General features: G+C 40.4%; 1 protein-coding gene across 1 annotated transcript in view; it reads right to left on the bottom strand.

The window, feature by feature from the left end:
* The window catches only part of LOC107319375 (uncharacterized), a 343,742-nt gene that overhangs the window by 110,377 nt on the left and 208,070 nt on the right, over positions 1–25,295 (bottom strand). Inside the window, exon 9 of the mRNA XM_085550607.1 lies at positions 6,794–6,884. The gene's annotated coding sequence lies outside the window, so the exon portion shown is untranslated. The remainder of the gene's footprint in view (positions 1–6,793; positions 6,885–25,295) is intronic.

A 25,295-nucleotide genomic window follows, 5' to 3' on the forward strand; every position in this document is an offset into this window, starting at 1 on the left:
CATAGCTCCAGGCAGATCTGAAGCCCATCCTCATATTCTGGGGATACATGGTCCATTTGCAACAAATTTCATGCTTCCTCCACTTCCAACCCCATGAGCTCAAACACAGCAGACTTCAATGGTGCTGTTACTTTATCAGTGCTTGCTTATGGGAAATCCAGCATTTTATTTACAGAGACCTGCCTTATCTTTCCTTTTAGATTCAAGTAAATCACTTGGTGATCATTTAGTCCAAAGGTTTGGACCAAAGGTAGCTCCTTCAGAACATCCTTACCCTTTACTGACATCAACACTGCACAAGTGTCACACCATCTCCACTCAGCACACATTGAGTCACTGCTTCCAGAAATAGCTTTTAGCTCACGTGAGGGAAGTTTCCCCAGTACAACAAATATAGTCACCTTTTCTTTTGGGCAGACGGGGAAGCAAACATCTGGCAAAGACATGCTTTGTTTACCTGCTCTATTTGATGACTGATTTTCTGGTTCCAGAATCCTTTACCTAAGGCTCTTGCCTTTACTTGGCTTTTAAGGATCTCACTTTAAAAAGCCGAATATGAAGAACATCAGTTGCTCTCCTGCTGATTGGTGTGGATGAGGTTGCGCTACACCATCTGGTCCCAGCTGATTTCATGCTATTAAAAAGAGTCATCTTTTTAAATCAGTAACTAAGTATTTTTAGTTCGCATTTGTTGCTATTCTACAGCTGGGATCACAATGTTTTGAAGTAAATCAGATGAGAATTACACTGTGAAGAATGTAGCAGAAGATATTCAGTGCACCTATATTAGGTTAATGTATTCTTTTTATGGATTTATTTCTCTTAGTTCAAGACATGCAGAAAAGAACAGGGAAAATAATGAAATCCTTCAAACAACTGATTTACTCTGTATCAGGGATGTGTTTACCTGCCCTACTTAGATGGGAAAAAACAAGTTTTTGCTAGATGTTGCTAGATATGAATATTTTCATCTTTTATTTCCATAAAGATTAGCTACATATGGCCCCTCGAGTAAACAGTGTGTATTGGCTTATAAGCTCTACTGGGGGGGGGGGAAACAGTAGCATTAAAGATGGATCTCTGCTCTCAGTTTCACTGCAACTGCATGGCAGCCCAGAGGCTACAAGAAACAAAAATGTTTATTGATTACTTTCCCCATAACTTTGTACCAAGAATATTGAAGACCAGAGTGTCTTAATGACTTAAGTTCCTTCATTTAGTTGCAACATGAGAACTGAGGCAAAAAGCAAAAGGGAAGTTATTTGTTTAAAGAAAAGTGGGATTACGGAGAAATATATAACCTTCACAACTTTCAGATTAGGAATTGTTTCCAGCAGAACACATTTGTATCTTTACAAAGAAGCACTGAAACACTGTTTTATCTACTCAGTGCAGAGCAGGAACAAGGCAAAAATATTGTGCTTCCACAGCGAACAGACCTGCCTTTTAAGAGACCTATTAACAGGCACCAATGCAATGCAGTTCCACTTCCAGTACAAAGGGACTTTCAAGCAAGTGCAATATAGAGTAGGAAACAGGTGAAGGGCAAAACTGAAGTTATAGTTCAGAAAACTTCTTATGACATGGTTGGAAACCTTTACACGCCACCCAGTGAGGGAGCAGCTTTGCTCTTTTCAACTTTAGCTCATCTATATTCACTATAAGTGAGTTTTCCAGTTAAAAGACAAGTAAAATCATTAAAGATGGTCACCTAGTTCTTCTGCACTTCACACTCAATACCATGCCTCAAATGCATATCTGTACTGCCTAATTTTAAGTGCTTAGTAGAGCTCATAGCCTTTGCCTCAACAGCAGAGGCACATCTGACAGACAGCCAAGACAATCATAATATGTACATACTACATGAGACATCCAGAACTAGCCTCCTTCAAATACTCATCTATCAGAAACACACTGACATCTTAACCAGTATCATGTTGCATTAGCAAACAAGAGTTTCCCAATCGCTCAGCACTCACCAGTACTTCAGTCTGTGCCAATTAGACAAGTAACAGCATTTCTTGATGCACAGATTTCTCTGCTGATGGCCTCTGACTGACAGAGGACACGAAGTGGCACAACCAACACCAACTGTCCACCAAAAACTTAATAAAGTGGTTTGGTTGCTGGCAATGCTGTCTTTAAAGTCTCCAAATCCACACAAGAATGCCTTTCGCTATGAAGATCTACACCGTCTTCAATTTGACTCTAGGTTAGAAAACAAACACACTTTACAATTGCATTCTGTTCAAATTCACATAACTTGAATGTTTATCAGCTACTCCACCACTCAAAGCATTATTCATTTCAACAGTGTTTTCACTTGCTTTTCGTTCTATCCTCAGAGAGGCAATAAAACAGATTTATCTTTACCTTCTGATCTTTATTGTCCATTGTCACTTTTACAGATAAAAGCTTTTACTTTGTTTCCTCTGCATCCAGATAGAGGTTTTGCCTAGAAATCCAACTTTGCTGGGTGCCGTTTTGCCCTCTGTTAATCATCTCCTTGCATCACTAAATTGGCTTTGTCACCATCCTCCTTACTGCATTTGGTATTACAAAGTGTTTCCATGTTTGTAAATTTAAAAGTGAACCTTCAGCAAGAGAAGAAACCACAGATACAGTGCTTCTGAAACACCAGCATATGCCTAAAAAACAAACCAGTATCAACTATGGTTGACCACCAGTGGCTTTACTAATGATGGCTCTTTGTTCATTTGGTTCTGTTATTCCCATCTGCAATTCCACAATTAGGTAGAATTGCAGATGTGGCTGCCTCAGGATATTTCATTAGTCTGGGAAACTTGAGAAGCATAAAGAGAATGGTTGGTTATCTTCTAGTGGCTACATGGGAGAGAAGATAATAAAATGATGAGGGACATCTGGGAAATGCTAATTTTATCTTCAAGAAAAAAAAAATTACAGCCACTTTAAATGACAACTAATTTGTATAAATGTTTGATCAATAAGTAATGGAGTATTTACAAAGCTTTCCTAATAGTTGATGCAACACGTATATACATGTGTCTCACCCTACTGCCAAAATACGAATTGGAAAAGCACAGAATTTAACTGTAGACTGGAGTTCTACCCCTCTAAGCCTGTCAAAAAGGAGTATTGCTTTTATTAGCAATGAGTAACATTAACACAGGTATCTGAGTACCATAACCAGAGAAGTTTTGAGGGAGGTTGCATAAGGTTCTATAACCTTAACTCTATGAAACGAAAGTGAAAACTGTCTTCTCTATATTCCTCAGCCACTCCTGATAGCTCTAAATAATAAAAGATAAACAAATGTAAACTCTTTGTATTTCATTAGGAATTGGTCATCATAGTCCCATCTGCTCTAATAATCATTTTCAGGACATCTGAATGTAATACTGTAGTTAACCCAGTGTGGGATACTCACTGCTGTTTCTGTTTAAGTAGCAGTATATTTCAGTTTTGGCTTTATCTAACACAGGCTTTATTGAAACAAGTATATTACTGCACTCACTTTAAGTTTCCGATAAATTTTCTATAAATTGAATGCGTGAACATTCTCTGCATTACTCTCCCAACAGCACAAGTCTCACATCAAAGTTGACTAACTATTTGCTTAGCAGCACAAAGCCATATGCCTTTCCCACTCAGGTTTTAGAGTCAAAACTGACCTTCCTGCCTTGATGAACAATTATTTTCTGAACACCAACTGAAGAGGCTCACCACAGTACCCAGAGGCCAGAACCCCACTGCTCAATATCACAGTAGATGTGAGCCAACAACAGCCACTATGTCAATGAAATGTTGCTGTGCAGCTTGGAAATAAACAAAACAAATTAAACATGGATTTTGCAACCTGAAGTTCATCTGACACAGCTGTACAAGGTCAGCAGCCCAGCACTGAGCAGTCATTTCATTCAAGATTACAGTAGGAAATTTGCAAATGATTAAACTTCAGGCCACCAACATTTTGGTCTTCAGTTGAAAAAAGTTCACTGCGATTCCACAGACATTATCAAACCCACCAGAAGCAAAATCTGGGTGGATAAACTTCATGAACTATGGAGACCAAATCAACAGGAACAGCAAAAGGGAGTTTTGGAGAAAGGAAGAAGGCAGCCCCATGTAAGCAGCATCTGAGGCACCTTGGAGAAATTAGGCTGGGGTTGGCTCTGAAGACTCAGGCTGGACTGACTACCTGACCCTTGGTGGTTTCACTGTGAAGATTTATCTTTTCAACTTGCACAACGTAAAGCGCTTTTGAAAACATATGGTAAATGGAGACATTCATGAACACATCCCATCTAATAAATACATTTTACGTTGCATAATAATAACCAGATTCAGTTAGGCTCAGCATAGGAGCCATATTTAGTGAGTATCGTTAGAAACTTTAACATCTAACAATTTTGGAAGAAAACATTAGGAACTTTCCAAAAGAACATCAAGTTGATAGTCTGATGTCTCCTTACAGCTGCATCAAAAAACCTGGATCCCATTATCATAGTTGAGAACGGCATTTTAACTTCTTATCTGTGCAAGCCAGGAATAACACCTTTGAGTATCCATCTTTACACTTGTGGAAATTGTACACTAGATAGCAATTGGTTCGTATGAGACTTTGGTGAGACCTAATAAGTAGTTAAACCGAGCTGCACTCATTCCAAGTACAATTTCGTATGAAAAAAATCTCTCATGCTGCCAGTATTCTAGAACAAAGATGGGGGACCAAACTGTTGAATTCCTGCCTTCTCAGAAGGAAACAAAACTATAAAGATCCAAGCGAAAAAAAAAGACCCTTGAAATTCAGCACAGAATACTCAACTTCTCCTAATGTGGGCAATCTTTCTTAAAACAGTACTTTTCTACTCCAGTGTTGTGGTTGTATGTGTGGCATATCCTTATCTCATTTGTTTGTCAGGTTTGAAATTGTGTTACTCCAATGCTTTTTTCCAGACAAAACTGGAAACCAAAGCTAGATGACAAGAAAATTAACTTTCTTCTGTTTGGAACAATGTTTGTATAAGCATGCTAACAACTTGGTGTATAAAGATATGAATAATCATTTGTTATTACATGGGAAAAGGTGGATTTTACACAAAGATGTGGAATGTTTTCAGATGATTTCACTGTTCTATTGGATTGAGATTTAATTCAGCCTTCCCTAACATTCCCAATCTGTGCATTGGTGGAATTTCCCCTCTCCCCTCCCCTCCCCCTCCCCCCCATCACTTCAATGCAATTTTCTAAGAGTAGAAAAAGAAAAGATTCAAAGTTTCTGTATCCTTTGAATTTTCCATGGAGTCAGTGGAGTTTTTCTCCAGGTTTGCTGGAGCAGACTGTGGCCCTGTAAGATGCATCTCTCATGGTTCAGCCAAGATGTTATTTGGGAAAACAAGGAATTTTTCAAACGCTATGCTATCATTTTAAAATCAGTTGGTAGTTTGGTTTCCTATGATGCACACAGGATTACTCTGGAAACTACAGCAATCACTTGTGGCCAAGTTTTGGATAACAGTAGATATTTCAGTACTGAAAACTTGTGCAAGATATCTACAGGCAGGGGACAACACTTGGATTCTCTATCATTGCTGTTGCCACCTCCATTCATTCTCCCACCACCAAATCTAGGTACATTACATTTTGTATCAATACCATAAGATCACCAGGTTTGGAACAGTGGCAACTTTTCTATACAGTAGGCAGTATTTGGCTAGATATACTGGGTAGATCATAACAGTCTATTAGCTCTTTGAACAACAAACAAAAAGCAACCAACAAACCAGCCAGTAAAATCTTTTGGAAATGGAAGTTGTAGCCCAGGTTCTCAAAGCAAGAAAAATTACACCAAGAAAGCAAACAACTCTTGTTCAGATTTTTTTGCACATTTGGATGTATTCCGTGTGCTTTGAGCATCAATCCATTACCAGAGTATTTGGAAGATGCACACAGGGCCTGCTCTAAGTTTTACTCACTTTATGTGAGCTACTGTGCACAATAATATTAAATGGTCTGGGCACATCGTAGCACTCCTACTTGACTTAGAGAAGTGAAAAGCAGTACCAAAGGAAATGCCAGGTTTCATTATGTTTCACATAGATACGTCTTATATATTTCATAAACCCAGTAATAGCAAAGGAAAAAAAAAACAAAAAAAACCAACACAGGAGCAGAAAACTATCACCAGCATTTATGATAACCTGCACCCTGATTACTGACAAACCTGCTTTTTTTTTAAGCCTTATTCTTTCATGTAAATATACTCTGAAGCAAATAACAGATGACTGATGCTGCAATACAGAAAATCCTACATCAGCTACATTATAATATTTTTAAATAGCGTTCCAGCCTCTCAACCATCATATGCCATCAGCATTGCTCTAGATTAGTTTTCTGAATATTTTCATCTTTTAAACTCTGGACAGAAGATTAGTTTAGGTCATACCATCAACACAATGAGTTTGCTGATTTCTCAAGCTAAATTAAGGGTGTATCGTTACCATAGGAGCCCAACTGTGCTATGGAAGCTAAGTGCATTACACTTACACCACGTATTTAAGTTCAGATTCAGTTTCATTTCTATGGTACTAACTTGTATTTGTGATAACCTGGTTAAGGCTGTGTTATCCATATATACATGGGCTCATATGCAGGATAAAAATTTACAAGCCAGACTACCACAGTAAAGCTACAGTCATCTCAGGCTAACAACCTCTAAGTTCACATTCATTTCAGCATAACAATGGCTGTTATGTTTTTCTGCTTGCAAAGCAACATGGTCATCAGTAATTCTCTTTGTAATTTCACATACCTCTATGTGTCTCTCAGGCCGAGGTCCTAGACTGTCATCCACGCTGGCTGATAGCAACCCTAAGTAGGGGGAAATCTGATCCATCTGAACACTAAAAAACAAAAAAGAGAAAGAAGACTGAGTATCTAGACCAGATTCCATGCAGATAAAGCTGACCCTTCCATTTTAAAGACAAAAACAGCCTCATTAAATTACAGTATAGTTTGGTGGGGCCAGTTTCACAGCAAAAATAATTGTTATATGAACACTAATTAAAGCTGAAGGTTTCCACAGAGAATGAACACTCAAACATGAGCAGAAGAGCTGGAGAACAACCCCCTGCTGACAATTACACTAAACCAAAAACCAGTCGAAGCATACATGAAAGCTTTTAAAAAAATCAGACAATACCAATTCAAACTATTTGAGACCCTCTGTCCAATTTTTGCCTGCTTATATACACACCTACGTAATTCTCCTACTTTGTTCTTGTAAAAAAACATGCAATGGTTTGTGATAACATAAATTGTAGTGATTTACTTGGCAAGTCCATGCAATGCACTGACAGGTCTGAAAGCCAAAGGCTGAAGCCCAGCCCCAGCCGTTACTTAAAACAAAGCCACAAGACCTCCAAGCCCCAAACTGCCAAGTCTCACCAAAAAGGTGATGACTTAGATCCACTAAATTTCACATCGAGTAAATGAACTGCTGAAACTTGGTCTTCAACCAATGCTTGGAGCAGACATCAAATCGCAGGGTCTGGGATGAGAAAGGTTCATCCAGAGGACACTGCAACAGGTCTGAGCCCAAATAGGTATAAACAAAGTGAGCTGTACAGCTGCCTCATTATTATACTCAGATGGCCAGAAACATTTTATGTCCTGATGAAGCTGTGTACAAGGGGTGGGAAAAACAGTTCTGTTATTATGCAGAGATTTTAAAGATGAACATGTCTCTAAAACCACGAAGAGCAAAAAAATCACATTAAGATCCTGCTGGCAATGAGTTTGTTAATTTTTGCTTCCGTGGATCAGAATCAGCAAGATTTATTTTTGTAATGGAGCCTTTAAGACATTCTGTATCTCCAGCTCAGCAGGGATCTCTCAGGAGCAGCACGTGCAATGAGCTCAGCACCATGCAGCTGGAGGGCAGAAGTGCTGGTGCATCACAGGGCTGGGCTGCACTGCTCTGCACCAACCCAGAGGGCACCACAGAAGCAGAGGTTCTTCACCTTTTGCTCGTGTGCAAAATACTTCAGAAAACAGGCAGTCCTCCTAGGGAAAAGCTGGTTCAAGCCATGCATCAGCCTTATTTTGGAGCCTGAACTTGTATCCCACAAGCTCCACCAGCCCTGCTACGTCCAAGGTGAACTGAGATGGAAGCCATTCTATGGATTTCAGCATTGCTCTAAGTCTTTATCAGGCTTCAGGAACACTATAATTGCTAACAGCATTCACATAGAAAGAGTTTGTATGCACTGATAAGGAGGGACAAAATGGTTCAGATCGCATGTCAGATTTCACAAACAAAAGTCAAGATGCTTGCTTTGCTAATGACATATATACATGGATATATATAAACTACACATTAGGTAAATCATGTCCATAATCAAAGCCATAATCCCCGAAGAAAACTGGTCATCACAGGCAGTTCATAGTTGCTTAATTCTGGCTCAGGCCTGAAGCAGTGTTCTTAATACCTAATTTCAAACAGATTTTTTTCTTAAAAAGATCGTAAATGATGGAAGATGCTATATATTTATAAAACACTGACCAGAAGATTCCACTTTTTTCCTAAAGCACGCCTTAGATCAGTCAGATATTTATGAGCCATAAGGAAAGGTTATCACAGCTTTGTGAAACCATTTTTACCTACATGCTACCAGGACAAATTTATGTATGGCTGCATGAAAGTGTGACCTGCCCCAAGGAACTTGCTCCTACAGAGGGCAATCAGGACCAACCCTCGACAGCTGCTCAAGCTTTGCCAAGCACTTTGTTGAGATGCAACAAGGCCCACATGCACAGCAATATAACGAGTTTCCACAGCTGAGCTTTCACTAAATTAAAGAACTCTGACTGCAGTGCATGACTGTTCAGGAGCAGCAATGCCAGATTATCACTAAATTTTCCATACATTTAATTGTAATTCTGCATTTGAAATCAACTTGCCTAAGTTAAGATTAAACCACCAAAATCTAGTTAATTCCCCAAAACTTAACTACCCTACCATTCTCACTTAGATTTTTAAGGTTTTATTTCTGTTAAGGTAATTGACCACCTCTGCTTTCTTGCTATTGAAGCAATAGGACACTCAAAACTTTCCAAAATCAGATTTTATTATAAAACTAACATCATCAGGTCCCAATTACGAGCAGAAAGTATAAAAAAAATGGTGATTAGAAGCTTACTGTGTTCTATGAGATTACCTAGAAATTTTTATGTTTAAATAACGTCAGTGGATTACCCTACATTAACAACATAATACGAGTTAATAAGGCACCCAAAACAAAAGTCATTGCAGTACTCTTCTCTTGTTTAATTGCTTATAATCTTTGTTCAGTATAATACTAGGTGCAAACAATTAAACACAATGGTTAAGCACTTCATCAAACCTAAGGAAGATCCATGGCAAGTATTCAGACCTCTATTCCCTGAGGTTAGAAGTTTAAGAACAGAATAACACTGAATCATATCCCCACTCATAGGCCTATTATCTTTTCTCTCTTTAGTTCTTAGACAAAAATTGATGAAGGAGCCTAATCTCTAGATTTTATCATCAAGTAGTAAGAACAGATACATCACAATGTTTAAATCCATGTTGCTTCCCTGGAGTCAATGGAGTTGTATTAATTTACTTTAGCCAGGGTCAGAGCTGTTACTTTCATACATTCAAAGCTAGGAGTACCAGATAACAATCTTCTTTCTTTTTACCTCTCAAATCAGAACCACCACATCAAACACCTGTTTGATCTTGAAGAGAATCTACGTGTTTTATTGGCATAATAATTTGACACTGCTAGAAATACTTCTTGAATATAAGCCTTCAATTTTTTTTCCTAGTTCTAATTCTTCTGTGCTACAGAATTATGTAGGAAGATGTACGTACTTATAGATCCATAAGTAATTAATACCTGAGAGCACTGCTGGGAAAATTATCTCAGCTGATCTTTAGACAACTCAGTTGCCTAAATATATTTGCACAGCATTTACTTCTGCCTTTAAAAGAAGCAGCAGATTAACAAGCCACAGGTGCCAAACGAGGATAGAACAGAAGCTCCCTTTAAAATTAAGCACACAAGTCCTAGTGTGGGCCACTAGCTTCAAATCATTTAAGTGCTGTAAAGACATCTCCCAACAACTTGTCTCTTCCCACCTAGAATAAATTTCATCTCTGCTGTCTCACTCATCTACAGGAAACACTGATTTCAACAAACACCTTCCATAGATAGAGTGCAGGAGCACTGGAGGTGCTTCAGGAGGAAAGGCAATAGTTAGAAAACACCAACACACTAATAAAATGTATCCACCAACCTTTGCTCTTCAAGGTGCTTTTTGTAGAGAAACCACTTACCTCAAAGCAAACCAAACCCAAAAATTAATATATAAATAACATCCAATTACTTTCAGTCTCACAGACTGAATAACTAATTTTACTGTTCAATTAAGAAACGTAAAGTCATGCTTACAATTCCCAAGGTCATCTAAAGCAACAGCTCATAGCCTCGAGGATCAAGCAAAAGAGTTCTTGGCATTATCTTCCTCCAGTACAGCAGTTGTTCCTACCTCAGCTACCAGAAAGAGTCTCACCTGCCAGATTACATGGTTTATAATCTCTTGCTCAGAAGCTAATCCACTGCAGCTGAAGTTGGCTCCAGCCTCACCCAACTGGGCTCCCTGGTAACAAATGCAGTGAGGACAAACACCTGTGGTCGATGGTTAGTGCAAGGAGAACGTTAACCTTTCCTGTGCCAGTGGTTTAGCCTGGTCCATATACATCTCACTGCAGCCTTAAACACATACAACTGTTCCAATGAAAGCAGCCTGTTCCTCATTAGCAATTTCACAGAGTCCGAAAATAATGATGTGACAACAAACTCAACAAAATTTGCTCTAGGGCACAACAAGAAATAGACAAGATTTCCATATTTTTGGAGGACAATTTACTGTACTTGAAAGAGATGAATTCTTTCTGTTTACATTAACCGCCTCACTATTTGGTCCAATTATTCCTTCTACTTCAGCAATCATGTTATGCTTGTTCAAGAAGAAAGAAATAACAACAGCTTATCTAGTTGAGAGCTAAGAACAAACAGTAAAAAATCAGTGGATGTACTTAAGCACTACAGTTGTTGCTATTGTGCTAAAGAGATGATTCATGTTCTCATAGCAACTCGGGTGAAAGAAAAATGCTCTTCTTCTGAAAAGGCTTCTGTTATAATGGTTAAAGAACTCTTGAATAATCAAGCTAAATGGAGAAGGGAAAAAACACTTCCCTATGAAATTACAAGCACTAAACTCAAGGACATGTTGATCTTTATATTATATCGATCTTCATACGTATCTCTGTTAATAATCTGCCACAGTTATATACGGTATCGAGCCAAGACAAAAACAGACAGCATCAAATATCACAAAGCCCTTTAAATAATGCGAATCTTCCAGCCAACAGCTGTGATAACCGAATGTTTATGGAGGTTTGCTACAGGAGAAATCTGTATCCTACATTCAAACGCTCTTCAGTCAAAACCATTCACACAAATGATTACTACCAGCCCTTCACAAACTGCCCCATGCATTTTGCATTCACATGGCTAACTGGCCACAAGCAGCGAGCACCAAATCCTTTCTGGCATGGCTGTCACACCATGCTCATGTGTCACTTTGCTCTCACTGCACGCACATCACAGTCACAGCAGATTGCAGGGAACTGGCAGGAGTGACAGAGAAGTCCGAGTGGACTATGGTCACGTTAAGCTGACTTCATAGTTTCGATGCACTGTGATCTTGTCTTCACCCATTGAGGTTTATACAGTTACCACAGTCAAAATAGATCACAGTTTGCTAGCACATTACTGTCATGTTTTATTCATGCTGAATATGCTTTATATATGTGTGTTTTTTTCCTATCCATTCATTGCAAAATGGCTTTCACAAAGCACTTGCTAAGTTGCTGCAGGCACAGAGGACAAGCTTGTCCTTGACCTGTGTTTTAACACTCCCCTCTGAGTAGAGCTTGAGTTTCAAATAATGGCCAGGTTGTGGGATTAGGAATCAATATTTAGGAACACTAGCAAGAGAGAAGGGGCTTAATTTCCTGATATGTGTCAGCACAGCATCAAGCTAGACCTAGGCCAGGTAGCATCAGTTACCAGCGCTGCCTTCTGGAGCCGCTCCTAGACTGAACTTCCTGGGAAGGGATAAAGATATCAGCAGTCGCTTTCCTTTCCCCAGCTGCACTCTTTTCTCTTTCACCAATGTCTTCTTCCTCATTTTCCTCTTCTGCTTCATTCACTGCTTTTCTCTATTTCCTCTCTCATCATTTTCCTCTTCCTTATCATCCTCCTCCTCTCCTCCTCTCTCTGTTTTGCTGTTCTTCGTCCACAGGAGCCTCAGCATTACCAGCTGTGAGTGCTGGAGCTGCGTGCATCTGGCATCATGTATAAACCACTGCTTCTGGCAGTACCTGCCCAGCCCTGCAGGATGGGGCCTGCTTGGATAACAAAAACCCACAGTAGCCAGAGGAAAAAAATATTAAGTCTCTCAAACTGATTGTGGGACAAGTAATTACTGTAAAAATCAGCAGAATCCCACCCAAAGGAAGGGATCGTGGCAGCAGACCTTTTGATCTCACCAAGGTATGTTCCACATTATCCCTGTGAGGGAGCATTCAGCTGGTGGCCCACAGCTGGCTGCAAGATGGGCTGCAGCCTTCAATGTTTATTTCCTCTGCCAATCTGTGTTGCAACTCTATAGCCACTGAGAGTTCTGTAACCAACCATTAATTAATGGTTTCAGCCAAGCAGCACTGAGTGTATTTGCCCTTTTAGCAATGAGCATTTTGGAAACTAAAACTGCATCAGTAACTTCTCCTTAAAAGTTTTCTCAACGAGTTTTGACAGCTTTAATACAGGAAGGTGGGATGGTGACAGGATATCTACCCAGAGATTGTTACACGGTTCTCTTAAACTTATCCAAAGCTTTTTAGGAACTTCTTGAAATGCCCTTTGGTTTCACCATGCTCTTTCTCCATCAGTTGGATTTTGGCAGAGAAGCACAGCAGGATATCCAACAGCACCAAAAGAGGATGGACTCATTCAGGCACAGCTCCCACTGGAACACAGCTCCCCTGACTGCAGCAAAGTCCTGCTGGCAAAACATGACTGCAAGCTCAGCATCCAGCCCTAGAGCTCCTGGTGAGCATGCTACAGCAGGCTCCTCTGGATGTAACAACTGCTGTGACTGTTCACTAACACTTATTAAGACACTGACTTGAGCATGCACCTTACCCAGATCTTTCAAGGCACCCAGTGTTATACTGAGATCAGCATGCAAATTAAAGCACAGCCTAGTTAGGTGAATCGGTTTAAATCTCGTTATTATATTTGCTCTTAATATCTGCAAGATACAAAAATGTCTAATAAAGAAACACTGCTTTATTTCAAGAGTCATGTTGAAACAACTGAAGCAGCTCTTTGTGAACAAGGTATACACACCCCAAAAATTGCCTGTAAATGAGATTCATCTTTGACCTATACCCACTAGCTTCTAGAGCCAGCAAACAACCCCACCAGGCATTGAGCTTCACTTTCAAATTGCATCTAGGATGTATCTGATGCAGTGCACCCAGTGCAAGGAGCACTCCTGCCATGAACTTTCTTCTACTCCTGCAAGGCCTGGGAGCTTGTACCCATCTGGAATGCTTGGAGCACTCTCGTCCATACACACACATTTCAGCAATTGGCCCAAATGTCTTCTAGCTAATTTTGGTTTCCACAAGAGCTAAGCTGCATGCATATGGCTCTGTTATGATTAAATGATGCACATCTAAGTGCGTTGTGTTTACAAAAAGAAAAATGGTTATGAAGCGATGTTTTCGCTAGCTCTCTTTGTGTGCTTAGAACATAATTAACATGAGGACAGGCTTGTCCTGGCACAAGTCAAAAATGATTTAAACAGAGATCTTTCAAATTAAATGCTTGCGAGCCTGCTTGTGGGTTTTATGGATTTCAGGAGGGCAGATTCACATGGCAGAGTACACCAGGAAGTATGGGAACAGCACAAGAAATGCCTGTTCCTTGCAGTACTTTCCTGGCTTGTCCATTCCTGAAGCATAACAGCGGATGATTCATGAGGCAGAGAGTGTTCTGCAGTGCAATTTACACTCTGAATCTGTGTCACTTCTTGACACAGGAAAGAGAAACTTTGATGCACCAAAGGTTGGCCCAAGGTTAAAAATAATCTCTGGTAACAGTAAGCAAGCTTCTCCTGGTTGGTATCAGACATACAGACCTATGTAGATCACTGCTGAATTTCCAGCAAGCATCAGTTCCAATAGCTGTGTTGGCCCAAATCCCCAATGCTGGGGTGCACAGGCATTTGCAACACCAGTGGTATCTTTGTATGACAGCTTGGCTTGATCTTTAATGGTATTTTATCCTGACAGGACCCAGAGAAACAGCTCACTGTACAAACAGAGGCATTTGGAAGTCATGGAATCACAGAATGGCTTGGGTTGGAAAAGAACCCAAAGATCATCTAGTTCCAAGGCCCCTGCCATGGGCAGGGTTGCCAACCTTTAAATCAGGAATATGCAGTGGAGCTCAGCAAGAAGCAGAGTCCCATCTTCTTTCTTTACTCAGCAATATGATGGAGCTCAGCTTGGTTGGGCTCATTTTTCCTTACTGCCAACAGTGCAGTACTTTTTAAACCAGCAAACAAAGTTCTTGCGTGTGCTACATTGTACTTTAAAGCAGACCCCTAAGGAACTTTCAACAGCGTCAGCATCGGCGTATTACAGAGTTTGCCACCACCCATGCCAAGCTAAGCCAAGGGAGACATTATTCCTGGAAACTCCCGTGTTCAAGGGATTTCTCATGTCTCTGAGTTTACTGAGGACCAGTATAAATTATCCTGGGTAGCTTCTTGGGGCTGAAAGTGATCTTGAAAGATGTGACATTTTTTTGCCTAGAAAATGAATTCTGAAATGCTCATTTTGGACATAAATCGGACCTACTCCTGTGGTGGCACCACTAGGGAAGCATTACTGGAAGCTTGGTAGCAAACGTGCTCTGTACTTTCTTTCTTTGAGCGTGCTAGGTTATTAATGTTGTGGTAGGGACACAATCCAAGTCAAGGTGAATAAGGGTTACTACTGGTAAAATGAGTGGTTCCCAGGCCTCCAACATATTCACACCACTACCTTTGTGCAGAGTGAACGTAAAAAAAATGACTCTGCAATTAGATCCCAACCACATCAGTGCTCTGATACATCACATTACACAGCCACATGAACAACGGCATCTGCACCTATGAGGAAGCAGAAATGTGTTGCTGGGGGCAGGGCTGGTGGGCATATAGAAATACTTCATGAGCACAGTATGCTTACCTGAGCTTGAAGGTTTTGCTCTTTTCTCAAGAAAATGAAGTTTTGACTTGTACACAGCAGACCTTTCTGGTAGACCCCACTGGAAGAAGGTAATGCCTCACAAGGGCTAACTTCTCCAGGAATTCAGTTTTGTTCCTGCTTTCCTCCAGAACAATGTTGAATTCATTGATGAAATGCCTTTGGCAGAAAGGAGCTACATTTCTGCTCAGCTACCCCAGACCAGATCTTGAGTGTCATGGATTACACAGGGTCCAATCTTGAAATGTAGTGATCTTCTGCTTTAGCCAGATATAACCAGACCTGGAGGTCTGCTACAGCTGTGTTGACAATCCAGTAAGTGGCAGTGCCAGAAATTAAATACAATATTGCTCTTTTTGGCTGCCAAAGTAGCTCTAAGGAACCATTTACGCTGAGTACTGCAGAGTCCAAAATGTGGGAGGTATTGCCCAGAATGCAAGTGAAAATGTGACTTTAGAACTGCACATTGGCAACCAGCCCTCACACTGCAAACAAAAGGGGCCAAGACCATTCCTAGCATTAACTGAGGAGGGTAGGCTCCCCGCTGGAGTTAGTGAAATCTGAAACAAAACAAATCACCACAACTGTGATCCAGAAACTGTATGTCTATAATCAGATCTGCTGCCCTTCTGAGGGCTGACTAAAACTTACATTTAGAGGGCTTTTGGAAAGCCATCCATCTCTAATAAGTAGGGTACCGGCTATACATCAAGTGCTGTGACTGTATATGAGGTCTGAATCACAATATGAGACACGGTAAGCCAGTTGCTCATCTTTGTTTAATAACAAGTTCCCCTTAGCCTAACACATAACCATCTGGAGAGAAGGAAATGTTCCCAAAAAAACTGTGATTTAGTTTTTAGTCAGACCCCTTGGGGGTCCATTCATTTTCTATTCATTTCTCTTTCACATATTCTTCCCTTGGACCACTTCAGCCTTTAAGCATGGCTCATATGCTGTAAGAAATATGCTTCTCACACTAGTAGACCGTTCCTTTCTCTAAGCACTGTTTTTCCTTTGGACATCAAATTTCTGAGAGCTATTTTAATTCCTCTGCAAGTTACACTTCAGCAGAAATATTATTCCAAAATTCGTTGCTCTTCAGTCCGCTAGGATTACCTGGTGGTAATACACAACATAATAATTATCAGGTACAATACTCCTCACCACAGCCTCTTAACCCACTTTTGTTAAGTATGAAAACGTCCACGAGCCTCATTCATGTGAAAAGCATCGTTACTTTTCCTATTGCAGGGAAAACAGTACTTCCCTGTTCTCCCTAACATTCAAGGAAAGTAAGAGGGTAGAACTGAAACCTGATTTTCCCTTTTATTTCTTATGAAATAGTTTCTGCAGATATACTTGTAGACTTGAGGAGGATTTAGCATGACAAAGCTACCTGGTGCATTCACAGCAAGGCCCTCAGAACAGAGGAACCTTGATAGAAATCTTACGCTGTGTTGCCGTTTGCTAAACCAGCCGAAAGTTCATTCTGTTCACCTTTGTGTCCCATTCATAAGCAAACGGCTCAAACAACTCTTGATTCCAAGCTGTCTCCCTGCCTAATAAGTTTCATTATTGACAGCTTGCCAGCAACAGCCCTAAAGTCAGCCTGGGAACATAAATACAGCCTCTTGAGTTTGCTTCAGTGCTAGAGAACTGCTTTCAATACTGTCGACAAAGCTTTAATGGTGTGAACTCAGAGCTCGAGTACTACTGAGCACTCCAGCGATCAACACCCACAGAACATTCAGAGAGTTTCGTTCCAGAAGTATTTTAGGAGCCCTTGAAATCAGAGGCTTTCTCTCTGCTCTGTAAAAGCACATTTTAGAAAACAATTTAGACCATTTTTAGCTGCAGAAATGTTGAGATAACCCCACGTGCAGTGTCACTTTCCTGTTGACTTCATTCCCACAAAGTCATGCTCTCAAGCCGCCTGCCTTTTTGGTCTCTCTGCCTTTCCAAAAAGCTCTGAAACGCCATGAATATATATTAAAAGTTCAGCAATATTTCCTGTTCCAGCTCATTCCTGAGTGGCTCGCGGGATGGAACAAGTCCTGCTGCCCCCTCCTCTCCTGCTGGGGGTCCTTATCCTTTGGTTAAACCTGAAGAAGCTGAATGCTGCTCCAGTTCAGGCCACCAAAGCATGAGCCACACTGGCTCAGGCAGCCTGTGTGTGACCTGCTCACACTGTGAGCACAGCTAGTTAAAGCTCCCGGGCTGCAGCTCTAAGCTCAGAACGTCTTTACCTAGTATTTTTCCTCATACAGAGCAATAAATGCTCCAAGTAATTACTGCCTTGTGTCTCATTCTTGCTTTATTGCGTCTGGAGTCTTCTTTTCCACTGGCTTTCAGGAAATGTGCTGCAGCACCCAGCTGTCCCAGAGCCCATTCCCCACCCCAGCTCAAACTTTGGGCTTCAGGGCTGGCCAGCATACAAAAGTTGCACAAGTTTAACAACCTTTAAACTGATCTAAAGTGGCACAAAAGCATGTGTGGAGGAAAGGCTATTGGCTTGCAACTCTCTTATCCAAAAATTAGACAATTAGAGGTTGATGCAGCTATTACAGTAACCTCCTGATTTAAACTAATTTGATGTAAGCTGGTTATAAACCAATTTAAGTGTGTCCAATCAGAGACTCATGCTGGTTTAGCTAACTGGATTTTGCAGCTGAACTGATGCTGCTGTTGTGCGTGGACAAGCCCCTGGGCTCACGCACCCCATTTTTCCATTGCTTCTGTCTCCTTTCATTTACACCGGGGCTGTGAATCTCACCAACTCTTGGCAGTCCTGCTGAATGCCCACGCAGAACAAGTGGAATGCTAGTACAAGCCCAGAATTCTTTCATGTTTTTGTTCTCAAAGAAGAAAAACATTAGTATTTTATCACACAGAGCATAACTCTTACTGACTAGCCTCCTACGGATGGCACTCAAGCATAAGAACCATTATAGGAATTGAAGTACACAGGCTCATATTTCAGTGGCAAGGGATCATCATCCCCAACCACATAGCCCAGAAAATGTCTGGACCAATTCTAAGGAAACTGAGGTGTTACTCTTCTGTGAGCAGGATTCAAATCATAGAATCGTTTGAGTTGGAAGGGACCCTTGAAGGCCATTTGGTTCAACTCCCCTGCAATGATCAGGGACATATACAGCTAGATAAGGGTGTTGGAAGCCTTGTCCAGCCTGACCTTGAATGCCACCAAGGACTGGGCATAAGGTGCACTATCTGCAAGCCTTCTTGAAGAACAGGGGAACAGCAATCCCCTCACAAAGCCAAATCTTTGTGGCAACACATGGAAAGGTAAGCAAAGGGAGAGAACAGAAGCAGGTGCACAGAGGTATCTCACGGTGACTTTCACTTGTTCTCTATTTCATACACAAAGTTTTGGCTTTCTGCAAATTACTACAGGGTATGATGCTCCTCTGATCCCTGCTACTGCCTCAAGCTTTAGGCACAATGTCCTAGAGTCCCACTGGAGCACAATGCTCCTCCTAGCTCATCAGTCTTGGTCTTGATCTTCTTTTCATGGCTGTGGCATCTCCCCAGGCCACATTTCCTTCTGACCCATGAAGTGTGGCTCATCAGTTCTGAATTAATCATCCCCCTCTCTAAAAACATGCTCCTATTAACAGCAACAGGGCTGTTCTGGGAGCAATGACCCAGATGATACTACCCTACTGTTCCTCTCCATTGAGTTACCCACAAGTCAACCCAATATATGAAACTCAGACATACTTGATGTGATCACAAGAGCTCGTACTTAAAAAATACTTACTTTCTATATGAATGTGGGGGAAGCCCAAGATTTGTATCCTCAATACAATAAGCTGTGTTCTGAATTGGATTTTTAAAGTTTTGCTACAGTAAACAAAGCCATTTTTGTCAGAACATTCTAGGAATTTCCCCATCAAAGTTCTACATGATTGAAAAGGAATTTCTCATCTAAGGCCAAACATTCTTCAAAAACATTTCAACCAGTGTAAACAGCAATGCAGTTTTATAGTGCACAGCTATAGGTCCAACGTAATGATAGATTACTACGTTGGGCTATCATTGGTCTGCGATACTGTGATACTACAATCTCTTAAAAGCTTGCAGCATTTTAATAAGAAGAGAGGCCCAATTCAGAGTAAAGAGAAAACCTTTAAGCTTGGAGTAGACGTATATAAACTGACAGACTGACTGGATTATCTAAACTGCTGTTTTATAGCTGTATTATGCACTCAATCTTAAAAAAGTTAACATAAAAAATGCATAAAGATAAGGCAGTATTGAGGGGTGGGGTTGTGTGTTTTTCATCAGATACATTCTTTGATTTCCCTGCCTAAAATGCTGCAGTCAGCAGTAGCTTAATTCTAAGTTATAATTAGGGTTACGCATTACACCAGGACTCTTGAGCATGTCTAACCTAAAGAAGTTCAGTGCATAAATGAAAAACAGACCTGTGGCTGGCTGACTTGGCATCAGCCAGGATACCAATATATAGCAACAGAATAAATTTAAAATGAAAATTAAATGTGGTCATTATAGCTTAAATGGATGTCACATTTGCCAACTGTTTATGAAAGGAAAATTTAAAGATAAGCATGATTCTGGAGGAGGCCGTGTGCCCTGATACACAGCAGCTTGCTGTGACTTGGGGTGCATTCTAAAGTAACTTAACACTGATTTTGCTGCTTACAAAAATGATGAGAACTTGTGGGTTGGTTTGTTTTTTTTTTCTAGATTAGTTTCTCCCAAACTGCACTTGGTGCTCAACTGCACAACCACAGAGTACATTCTTGCTAATGAAAGACTTCTTTTAATTTTGAGAAATCTGGTTGCTTAACAGCATTGGCTATTAACACCAGCAGGTCAAAGACTCAAACACAATTCAGATCTCCAAAAGATTTGAAAGCCTTATGAAATTAAGTGAAGACATCCTGATTAATCTGCGCCTTCTATTTATTGTGTTTTCTATTACTGGTGGAAAGTCTTGTATCTCTAAGGACAATTTACTCCAAAAATAATGAACAGGGTAGCAAACGGTGCAGAATACCTTTCAATTTTCTGCATTACAGCAAATAATTCAATTGGTGTGAAACATTATTTTTGTGCGCTTCTAACCCTTTTCCAGGAATTAAGTTGTTTAGAACAGAATGCATTTTACAATCATGCAGCTTAATCCCATGCAAATCAAGTATTAAAGTTTGTAATTGCCATGCTAATAAAAGCTAATTCATGGAAGGGCAAAACTGGATGCAAACGGTGGCTGAGCGTAACTTGTGTGCACCTCTCAACTGCCTCTCCAAGTGTTTCAGCACGTGATGTGAAGAACTGCCATAGCCTCAATTTTATCCATCCAAGGCAAAGAATCATGGAATGGCCTGGGTTGAAAAGGACCACACTGTTCATCTGGTTTCAACCCCCTGCTGTGTGCAGTGTCACCAACCACCAGACCAGGCTGCCCAGAGCCACATCCAGCCTGGCCTTGAATGCCTCCAGGGATGGGGCATCCACAACCTCACTGAGCAACCTGTTCCAATGCTGTGAATGTCCATAGTGAATTTGATTCACAGGAGCATCACAGGAGAGGCTGAGGGCAGACAGGAGACAAGCACCTCTCCTTTGGCCTCAGTGTTACAGCTCCTATCACACATTTCTCCAAGTGTTTAAAGGGTTGGAAAAAAAAAGTGTGAATTTCTGTGTTCCTGTGCAAAGCAGACACAAACCAACAATGGAAACATTATTTAGAAAAGGTGGAGTCTTCCGCTGTGATTTCTTTTTACTTTATGATTCTATTTGCTCAGTGAAGAAACAAAGTGCAGCTCTCTGGCAGCGGCCCAACCATTTCTACATGGCTTACTTGAATATACAACACAGTGTTTAAGCATGTGCTTAATTTTAAGCAAAAGAAGTCTCTCTGAAGTCATACCGTAACAAGTCACGCACCAAATGTTAAAACATATATTTAAGTGCTTTCCTGGATTGGAGCCAGGACTCCTAGCTTGCTGGATCCAGCCTTCAATATGTAGGTTTAGATCTTAATTTGCAGACTTGATCTTAAGGAATAAGATTGTGCAAAACTGAAAAAACTTGCTTTGTTATCGCAACCATTAACCTCCTGAGTCCTTTGGAAACACATCCCCTGCAATAAGCCCTGTGGACATGCCTTTATACACACGGGTGTTGCAACCATGCTGAAAAGTTGGCCAAACTTCAAAGTATATAAGTTTGATTTTATGTATATATATGTATATGCATGCATATATATATACATGTGTGTGTGTGTACATATGTATGTCATGTATATGTATCAGCTGAAGAGGGAATGAATTAGAGTTAAACATTTGTTTTTGTAAGTCATATTGATTACATCAGTGATGTTTCCTAAATAATTAAAGGTTTGCTTTGATCTTTGATTGTAGGCTTGAGTTTATGACAGTTAATGTAAGTATCTTTAAATGAAGCCATCCCACACTTAGCTATTATACAGCCTTGCACAGGATCACCAGCGTTCATCTGACTAAAATGAGTGAATTCAGGAAGCAAAACTATCATGAAACTATTCAGCCACGGAGGCAGGGCGGGATTGGGTTTCCTGATAGCTTAAATCTCTGTAATGAATCACAGCAAGGTCAAACCACCCTCGCTGCTGACACCAGGGAAGCCACCTGAGCGCATGGATGGGAGCAAGGGAAGGGTGCAACAAAGCCTTCCCTCTTGTCTTCCTTTCTTGAATCAAATGCTCACGCAAAAGAAGACTAAACAGAACTCTTACATAAAATAATGTCTTTCCTTGGCACTGTGTTTTTTCCAGACAGGATTTCTAGTTAAAGAGGGGGGAGAAGAGCTTAATCATCCACAGAACTGACTGCAAGCAGCCTACCAAATAAGCAGGGATGAGCCCAGAGGACCTCAGCTCATGTAAATCAGCATCATTTCATCAAGCTTGGAGCTTACGCCATCATGCACTCACTGAGGATCTAAAACCCAAATCTGTAAATGAAAATGATGCTAATTACAGTTCACCACCGTGCAACTGCCTTAATTTTAAGGAAATGAAGGGAACGGGCTTGCTACATGACAGTCGATATCATATTGCTATACAACTAACTTAAAGTTGTATAAGTTAGATTATAACTTTTGAAGAAGCAATTATGATTTTATTGCACCCACTCTGCTGATGATTAATGCAGAGAGCCTAGGGGAAAATGCATCCTATCATTTGCTAACACGCACTATAATTATGCATACCTCTCCAGGTACTGTAATTTAGGACTTAAAAAGCAACATTCTGAACGAGGACTGCTGCACTTGTAAAACATTACAGATGTGTTATCATATAAATGAGGTAGCTTTGACATGATAGTGTTCTAATAAATCCTCAGCTCAGATTTGGAGACAAGATATGTCAAAAGCAAAATCCAAACTGTCTCTTAATCTTCTACATAAACTGTTTATTTTTTCTGAGCCCTACAATAATACATGTGTCAAGAAGGCTTTGATGGCTTCTAGATTAAAGTACTGTTGGGTTGGAGTTCTCTCCCCCATTGCAGGCCATCTCAAGAAGGCTCATTTTCTTTAAATTAACTCAGCTATTTGCAGGTTTAAAACGCAGAGCAAAATGAAACTGTTTTCACCAAATTGGCGACTTGTAAGATGAACTTCATAAATAACAAACTGATTTCGCTTCATTTCGGTGGAAGTTTTTAAATAGAGAATGCTGAATGATCTCCTGTCAGCTGGAGAGCTTCCTTCCACACCATTTGCAACAAATCCAGCAAAAAAAAAAAAAAAGACAAAATAAAGCCAAATACTTTGTATTCAGGGAGATAAATTTATGAACCTCCCCCAAACTCAGCTTACCACCATTCTGCGTATTCTTTATGCTGTAGCACTGACCTGATTTCTCTTGCAGGTCTGGGCCCTGATCTGATACATGGGAGAGTGAAAAGGGGCTTTCCTGCACAGCTTGGTTTAAAGTCCAGCCTGTCCAAGCAGAAATTTGGGAAGAGAAATAGTAGAGAAGAGGCAAGAGTGCAGGTCTGTTGGTCACTGGGAAGCTAAGAATAAAACATGTATTTGTCCGTTCAAACAGTAATTAGTCACAATACTCCTCCGTGCTCCCAATTCTGGCCACTTCTACATCCCTCATCACCAGAAAACATTTAGCTTTCTTTTCTGATCATACACACAGACACTCGGAGCCGCTCCTGGAAAAAGCAGTGTGTGTTTTTGGGGTTTTAGTGGAGCATTTTTCCCAGCTGTCTTGGTAAGTGGTAGGGAAGGAAGAAAAAAAACAAACGAATAAACAGAAGAGGCAGCGTTTCTACACAATAATGCGTGAACAGCAGTCGCATGTTACGCCAGCATCTGCTCTAATTATGCTATATGAGTGGTTCAACAGCATTTTGTGGTTGACTGTGCTGAAAGCCTCCCATAACTTGGGTTGGTAGAATTCAAGATTTATTGCTATTCAAAATCAACGGCTAAAATCAACATATATCTGTAGCTATTCATCCCAACTTGCCTTGTCAGACGTTATTTTTCATCAATTTTTTTTTTTTTATTTATTTATTTTTTTTTTTTTGCCAAAACAAAAACATAAATTTAAAAGCTTTTTAACAACTTGACCACAGGAACAAAAATCTAAGCGAGATGTTTTATTTGATATATTACAGACAGTCCCACTCCTAAAAAGCAGATTCTATTCAGGTGTATCCCACAGAAATGATCTTTCGGGCACAAACTAAAGCCAGCCTCCGTTTTCTCACATTCACATTAAAAACACTTTATGGGGCTCTTTTAAATATCCTGTCTTGCAGAAACTGATATGTTGGTAGCTATTTTTACAGAGAAACTTCTCAGGAGATATTTATATTTGCAATCATTTCAATATTTGTCTCCAGAACTGTAAACTTATAACTGATTACTTCCTATTTGATGTCACTTGGAAGATGTAGGTCTTTAGTCTCCTTCAGTCAGAAAAAGGAAGAGTTTGTAGCAGCGCTGCTAATGGCACTGTTGCTCACTTCTCTGGTGAGGGGAAAGACCGACCTCAGACCTCTGTGACTTTTGCAGTATTCCAGGAAAAAACAAAACAAAACAAAACAAAAGCTTTCCAAGAAAATGGGAAGGAATTTGCAATGGGCAATAGTGCACCTGAAAGGGACCCTTATCAGTTGTCTCTGTGCACATCACTCAACCACCTGACTTCCTCAGGCAAAGCTTTAGATTTACCAAAACCCCCAAAACTAAGAGATTCAGCTGCAGCAGAAGTTGCCCCCATACACTCTCAGCATGTGCACTTACTGCAGGAAGCCTTTGCAGCTCTGGACCACCACCAACAGAGAAAACTAAATGAGTAAATACTTTGTAAGTTAGCTCTTATGCAATTATTATTTGAGACAAATATGCAAACTACTGACTTGCAAGTAGAATTAGATGTTCTCATACTGCAGAGCATGCACTAAAATATGTGCACGCACCATCACAAGATTTGCTTCATTACAAATATGGCTGAACTTGTTTCCATAATGGTTTGTGTTTGTTCTTTTCCCTCTTCACATTTAGTTGATGTAAATTGTAGGTTTCGTGTGCTCTGAAATGATGTTCACTTTATCAGCATTTCAGCACTATTTTATCTGTATATAAAGATTCAGCATCCTCACCCCAACACTCTTCTTTACATTTTTTACCTCAGATCCCTTATGCTTTGTGCAACGCTCTTCTAGAGACTTCCTCCTATGACTCATCCCCACAAACCAGCACAGCAATTTGATGTACCACTCAAGCAGGTTCTGCACATGCCTGATGTTACATCACTCCCTGTTGGATGATTTAACAGCACAGCACTGCAAGGTAACTGAGATCATCACGACAACGTCTTGAAAGAAAAGGACAAGCA

This window comes from Coturnix japonica, chromosome 6, assembly GCF_054131305.1.
Source record: "Coturnix japonica strain WE chromosome 6, WE-NBRP24, whole genome shotgun sequence".
In the NCBI taxonomy this organism is placed as follows: domain Eukaryota; kingdom Metazoa; phylum Chordata; class Aves; order Galliformes; family Phasianidae; genus Coturnix; species Coturnix japonica.